The 6,100-nt window shown below is 50.0% G+C and overlaps 1 long non-coding RNA gene across 1 annotated transcript; it reads left to right on the forward strand.

Moving 5' to 3' along the window:
- Nucleotides 1–878: 878 nt before the first annotated feature.
- On the forward strand, nt 879–5,770 carry LOC128853377 (uncharacterized). The gene is made up of 3 exons (XR_008451891.1): nt 879–1,576; nt 2,493–3,141; nt 5,480–5,770. It is a non-coding gene; the product is annotated as an uncharacterized LOC128853377 (long non-coding RNA).
- Nucleotides 5,771–6,100: the final 330 nt, after the last annotated feature.

Below are 6,100 nucleotides of genomic sequence, written 5' to 3' on the forward strand. Positions count from 1 at the left end.
GTTCCCAGGTTCTGGCAAGGAAGAGCTGGCTAAGTTGAGGTGTTTCATTATTATTTTGTTGACCTGGGACATCTTAAAAGGCAAAGCGTGATGATGAAGCATAAATGTCCCTCTCCATCTTCATGATGATCAAAGCATGCTTATCCCTTTATTTGTTAAGCCAAACGTCGTTCTCCAGCTGAAACAGGAGAGATTTTTTTAATGCTTCTTGTTTCAGATGGATGGGGCTTTCATTAGGGCAAAAATTGTCTTGCAGAGGGAATTCAATGCTTGTGCCAAGGGCGAGAGGAGGTGGAGAAGGCCAAGCAAAGCAGTAACATCAGTGCTGGTAGACGTGTTATCCCAGCTCTGGGATGCTCGTGACCCATCTCCTTGCCAGAACTTTGCTGCTGAAAGACAGGCTCTGTACATGAAACTTCATTTTCTTGCTCCGAGTTATATATATTCCCCTAGTTAGCTAGTTATCCCCACCCCTCCCTCTGCAAAGCTTGCCTTCCTTACCCTGAACAAAGTAATTTCTTCATCCACCTGATCCATGATAAACCCACACTGACCTGGCTGTGCCCACAGCGTCATAGAATTATGGAATCATAGAATCATAGAATGGTTTAGGTTGAAAGGGACCTTAAAAATCACCCAGTTCCACCTCACCGCCATCAGCAGGGACACCCCCCACTAGACCATACTGCTCAGGGCCCCATACAGTCTGGCCTCGAACACCTCCACAGACGGGGCAGCCACGACTTCTCTGGGCAACCCGGGCTGGTGTCTCACCACCCTCATCGTGAAGAATTTCTTCCTAATGTCTAGTTGAAATCTTTACTTCTCCAACTTAAAGCCAACCCCCTCATCCTTTCACTTCACACCCTTGTAAGAAGTCCCTCCCCAGCTTTCCCGGAGCCCCTTTCAGGTATTGGAAGCTGCTCTAAGGTCTCCCCTGATCCTTTTCTTCTCCAGGCTTGAACAACCTCCAGTCTTTCAGCCTGTCCTCATAGCAGAGGTGCTCCAGCCCTCAGATCATCTTTGTGGCTCTGGACTCATTCTAACAGTTTCATATCTTCTTATGTTGGCAATTCCACCACTGAATGCAAAACTCCAGGTGGGGTCTCATGAAAGCAGAGGAGAGAGGGGAAATTGCCAACCTCTCCCCACTGGTCCCACTGCTTTGGATGTAGCCCAGGACACGGTTGGCTTTCTGGGCTGTGAGTGCGCGTTGCTGGCTCACGTCAAGCTTCTCATCAATCAGCACCCCAAGTCCTTCTCCTCAGGGCTGCTGTCAATCACATCATCCTAAAGTCTGTGTTGAAACTGTGGATTGTGCTGCCCCAGCTGCAGAACCTTGCACTTGGCCTTGTTGAACCTCATGAAGTCCACACAGGCTCACATCCCACCCAGGAAACCCCAGCTCATCATTCTGGCTGTTCCAAACCTCTTTCTGCCAGCCTCACCTGATGCTTCTGGATATTTAGCAGAGCATAAATTACTTTTATTGAAAGGAAGATGGCTTTGGGCTTGCAACAGAAATTCCTCGACCTCCTAGGTGTTTTTTTTTTTCATTCTCTGGAGGATTAACAAGGTTAGTCAATGAGCGTGAGCCGATTTGGGGTTGCTGCTATTCCGGGCTGGGTTTAGATGCCGCGGCACGGGCGGACGTGTGGCTTCACAGCATCAGGCGGCTTTTGCAGGATAAATGAGAGCATATTGATAATCAGCCTTGTACCAGCTGGGAGCTAACCCTGCTAAAGGGTTTAAAGGGGACAAGGGTTTTGCTTGCAAAAGGCCTCTTTGTGGGGTGCTGCTGTTTCTGGGGGGAAGGTGGCTTTCTCCGGGTTCCCAGCCTGCTCCCAGTGCAGGTAAGAAGAGCCACAAATTTATGTCTCTCTGCACCTAAAAATTACCCTTTCCCACCGTGACAAAACCCTTCCACCCAGTAATTGCTTGTGCTTGATTTCTGCATGTTCAGGGCTGTGTTGGGTGCTGCTGGGGACCAGTTTGCACCAGTTGACTCTACACAGCTCTTTGCAGAGCAATGGACCTGCTCACAAGCTTTCCCTCTCTTGCCATATGACCTGGGGATGAGACATCGCTCATGCAGACAGACACTGTCAAGGGGTTAAACCATTCCTCCCAGCTCTTCAACATCCATTATTTTATTCACCCTTCTCTAATGAGGGGTAGGGCTGTGGTGGGGGGAGCTTGAGGGGCATCAAGTACAGAAATCAGCTTGATTCCTTCACTCCAGGGGTGACATCACTTCTATGGTCCAGCTCATCCCACCCCTGTGCACAGAAGTGGGTCCCTGGGATGAGATGGGAAAGCATGGAATTGGATGGGATGAGATGAGAAGGGATGAGATGAGAGTGACTGGGGGTGCTCAACACCCAGAGGGGGGGATGTGGGCAAAGGGACAGGATGAATGCTACATCCTTTTCCCTCTGGGACAACTCAAGGTGTCCATGTATCACTTTTTTCTGCCCTTCTCTTTTCCACAGGGAGGGAAACTGAGGCATGGCCATGGCAAGCAGTGTCCAGCTTTCCAGTTCCTTCCTCCAAGACTAGTGAGGCCATCTGGAAAGACTGGGAGCTGCTGGGACTGTTTCAAAGGGGAACAGAGGGCATCTGGAAGAACTGGTCCTTACTTCTGGCCTCCAGCGATGAACAGCTGGAGGAAAGGTCTCCTCCATGGGGTAAAGAGGCAGCAGGTCCCAGGCAATGCGGAGAGAAGGATTTGGCATTGCTGGAGAAAAAAAAAAAAAACAAAGAGGCTTATTTCCCCCAGCAAAACCCTAGAACTGTTGCGGTTTGGACTTTATATCCCATTCCCCAATTCATTCTCCCCATTCACCCGGATCTGGAGCTGCCGCTTCCATTTCCTCGCCAGTAACAAAGCAAATAAACAGATTTATGTGAAATCTCCACCTCTCCCCAACCCAAAAGCCAATTTCTTCTTTGTTCCCTAGACAATTCTTGTCACTTTTTCAGTTGCCTCTAATGGAGATGTCCATCACGGAGCGCACCGTCGAGGACATTAACCCAGATATGATTCCAAGCAGGAAGGGATGCATTAATGACCATTTAAACCGGTGTATGGAGCTGGTCTGGCTGAAGATGATGGGCTGGTTTCTCTTGCTGTCTCGACAGGTGATTTTTTTTCCCTTCTCTTTTAAGCTCAGCCACGTTCAGGGCTGAGGTTTTTGGGCTGCCCAGGCCAGCTCCAGCCTTGTTTTAGCTGGGGGAAAGGATGAGCATCACAGTGAGGTGTATCCAGACACATAGCGAGACCTCCAATCCCTTCCTTCAGGAGAGATTCCATCCTGCAGATCTTCTGTTGTAAATATTAAGTGGAAAAAAGCAATTCTTCCTAGCTGGGAATGGCAAAAAGGAGCTGAGTTTGGGGGTTTGTGTATAAAACCAGGGCAAACTCACACTGAGCATCCCTCCAGCCATGACCGGAGCAAAAAACCTTCATTTAAGAGTAAGTGCTGAGGTCCTAATGTTACATTATATAGCATAAAGCAGAGTAATACTCAACCAATTACACTAAGGTTGCTTATTTGCTCTTGTTACAGAGAGTAATTGCTCACCCAGAAGCTATTAAATTAGATAAGAGCAGAACAAACAAAACTATTCATTTTATTCACTATATATTTATACACCCACTACTCCGGAGCACAAGCAGCCACCGCTCCCTGGGTGTCAGCTATTCCACTTGTGAGCCAGACAAAGACATTTGTCACGGCTGTGGGTGGTGTTTCTCCTTTTAAAGCGGCTGGGGGAAAGACATGGGATGTGTTGGGGTTTATTTATCCTTCCTGCCCTCAGCTCAGCTTCCCTCTGCTGAGTTGGGGGCTTCTACCAGGCAAGGGGGGAAACTGAGGCAAGAGGGATCACGGTCACAACTTCACCGTTCACTCTGTCTGGTGATTTAAACAAGGGTTTGGGGGACCCCACTGCAAGCACAGGTTGTCCTAGTGAGGTTTGGGAATAATCCTCTGCTGGTGGCTGTTACCATCTCTGTCCCAGCATACCCAGGAGAACCTGGGCAGCTGCGGGCAGGAGGGCAGTGATAAGATAAGTCTGGGCCAAATATTAAACACCTGAGAGCAGCCGGAGAGAATAAATGGTGAAGAACAGGAGGAAAAAGAAGACTATGAAGAAAAGGAGAGTGGTGGGAGAAGGTTCTTTGCTCCTGATGTGGAGAGGAGACTGTAGCATCTCTGCCAGCTGATGTGAGTTCTGGTGAGCAGGAGCTGGGGGGGGTTGAGACCCCCCCCTCAGTTCTCAGCTGGGATGTAGCAGGGACATCTGGGGCTGGGAGACACCTTTGTCCTGTCTCTGCCCTGCTCAGGATACAGCCCTGGCTCCTGCTTCTTGTTTGCAGCAGCCCAGCGCTGGGATGAAGCCGTGACAGAGCAGCTGGTCCAGCTCCCGGTAAGCATCCCATCCTCCTCCTCGGGGTCCCAAGGGAGGGATCAGGCGTGGGGGTGGCAGTACGCTAATGAGGGTCTGTTTGTTAAACCATCTCATTTAACCAGTATTATCACTGAGAAATCAATGCTTGGAGTTCTCAAGCTGGTGTCTTGCTTCTAAATGTGCTGCTGCACCCACAGAGGGGCCACGGGTGTCAGGGAGGGAGGTGTGTGTAGGGGGGGTGTCTGCACCACCAAGGACCTGGCCAGCATCTCCCCTCAGAGCTACGCGGTGAAATTCAGCTGCTTTATTTAGGTTATAGACACATCCTATAAATAACCCACTCCAGCAAAGTCTGCTGCAAACAACACGCTTTAAAAAACATGTTATTATCCACTCTGCCTCCGTAATTAATTCCATCTCCTGCCATCCATGAGCGAAGCCCCCAGGGTACCTGGCTTGTGTGCTGGGCTGGGACCCCTGGGGGGGTGCTGGGACCCTGAGGCGAGTCAGAGCCCCTCTGGGTGATGCTCAGCCCCCCAGCTGATGCTGCAGGGATGGGTGAGACAGCGGTGGGTGGTTTGTAGGTGGCAGAGGCTGCCATCTGCCGATGCCGAAACAGCCGAGCCACCTTGGGTCACCCCTTCTGGGCAGGGAAAGCCTTGATATTTGCATTAAGATTTCATTTAAAAAATTAATTTGCCCATAGGAATAACGGGATTGTGTTATTTTAGGGTGTTAATTGGCTGTTGGGGGGTAATGAGAAGAGCCAAGGAGCACTGGTCTTCAGCTGGGTGCTGCTGGGCTGGAGGTGATTAAAAATCACTGTGCCTTGGTGAAGGAGAATGGGGGTGAGGAGAAGGTGTTTGGGTTTACCTTGTGGGAATCAACAAGTTGAAATCAGAAAACCTCCCGGCTGGTTGTAATTGGGGTGCCTCTCGTGCAGGCAGCCCTCACAGACCAAACAGTGCATCCATGGTTGCTTCGATGCCTCCAGATGAGAAGATACCAGAGAAAACCTCTTCCTTGACTTCCCCAAGGAAGCTTTAATGCCTTATTTTTTTTGCAGCAATAGCAGCTGAAGGATACTCGAGCCTCTGTCCGTCTTCTGCCTAGCATGTCTCTCCCTGAGGCAGCTGGGTGAAGATCCCTTCCGCTTACGAATCCAGCCTGGCTGCAACCACGGCACCACGGGAAGGCTGGAAGGCAAGGAGTCCAGAGATGCTGAGGGTGATGTCCCTGGTGGTGTCCAACCTATCATCCCCATCTATGGTAAGCGATGTCCCCCAGCAAGGGCTGGGGATTACAATGGTGGCCAGGGTTGGGAGATCAGAGGATGTTCTTCGGGAAGGCTTGCAAAGGTAAAAGCCTCCATGGACTTTATTCTCACCTCAAGGGACATAATGGATTTTCCCACCTTAGTAAAGAGCCAGGTTGGGTTGCAAAGCATTAAATCAATCCAAATAGGCTGGAAAACCGAGGCAGGTGGTTTGGGGAGATAAGGGAGGGAACATTCCTCATGCAGAACCACTGAGTTTAAGGTGATGACAACTTCATTCAATTTACGAGAGCTAAGAGAAACCTCCAGTGAAATGCAGGAACTCCTGCACATTTACAAGGAATGGGCAGCCACACAGATTAAAAGGAAGCTTCTCCTGGTTACTAGAATGTCCTCGATGGTCGGCCCAAT

Source organism: Cuculus canorus, chromosome 12 (assembly GCF_017976375.1).
Source record: "Cuculus canorus isolate bCucCan1 chromosome 12, bCucCan1.pri, whole genome shotgun sequence".
NCBI classification, from domain to species: Eukaryota; Metazoa; Chordata; class Aves; order Cuculiformes; family Cuculidae; genus Cuculus; species Cuculus canorus.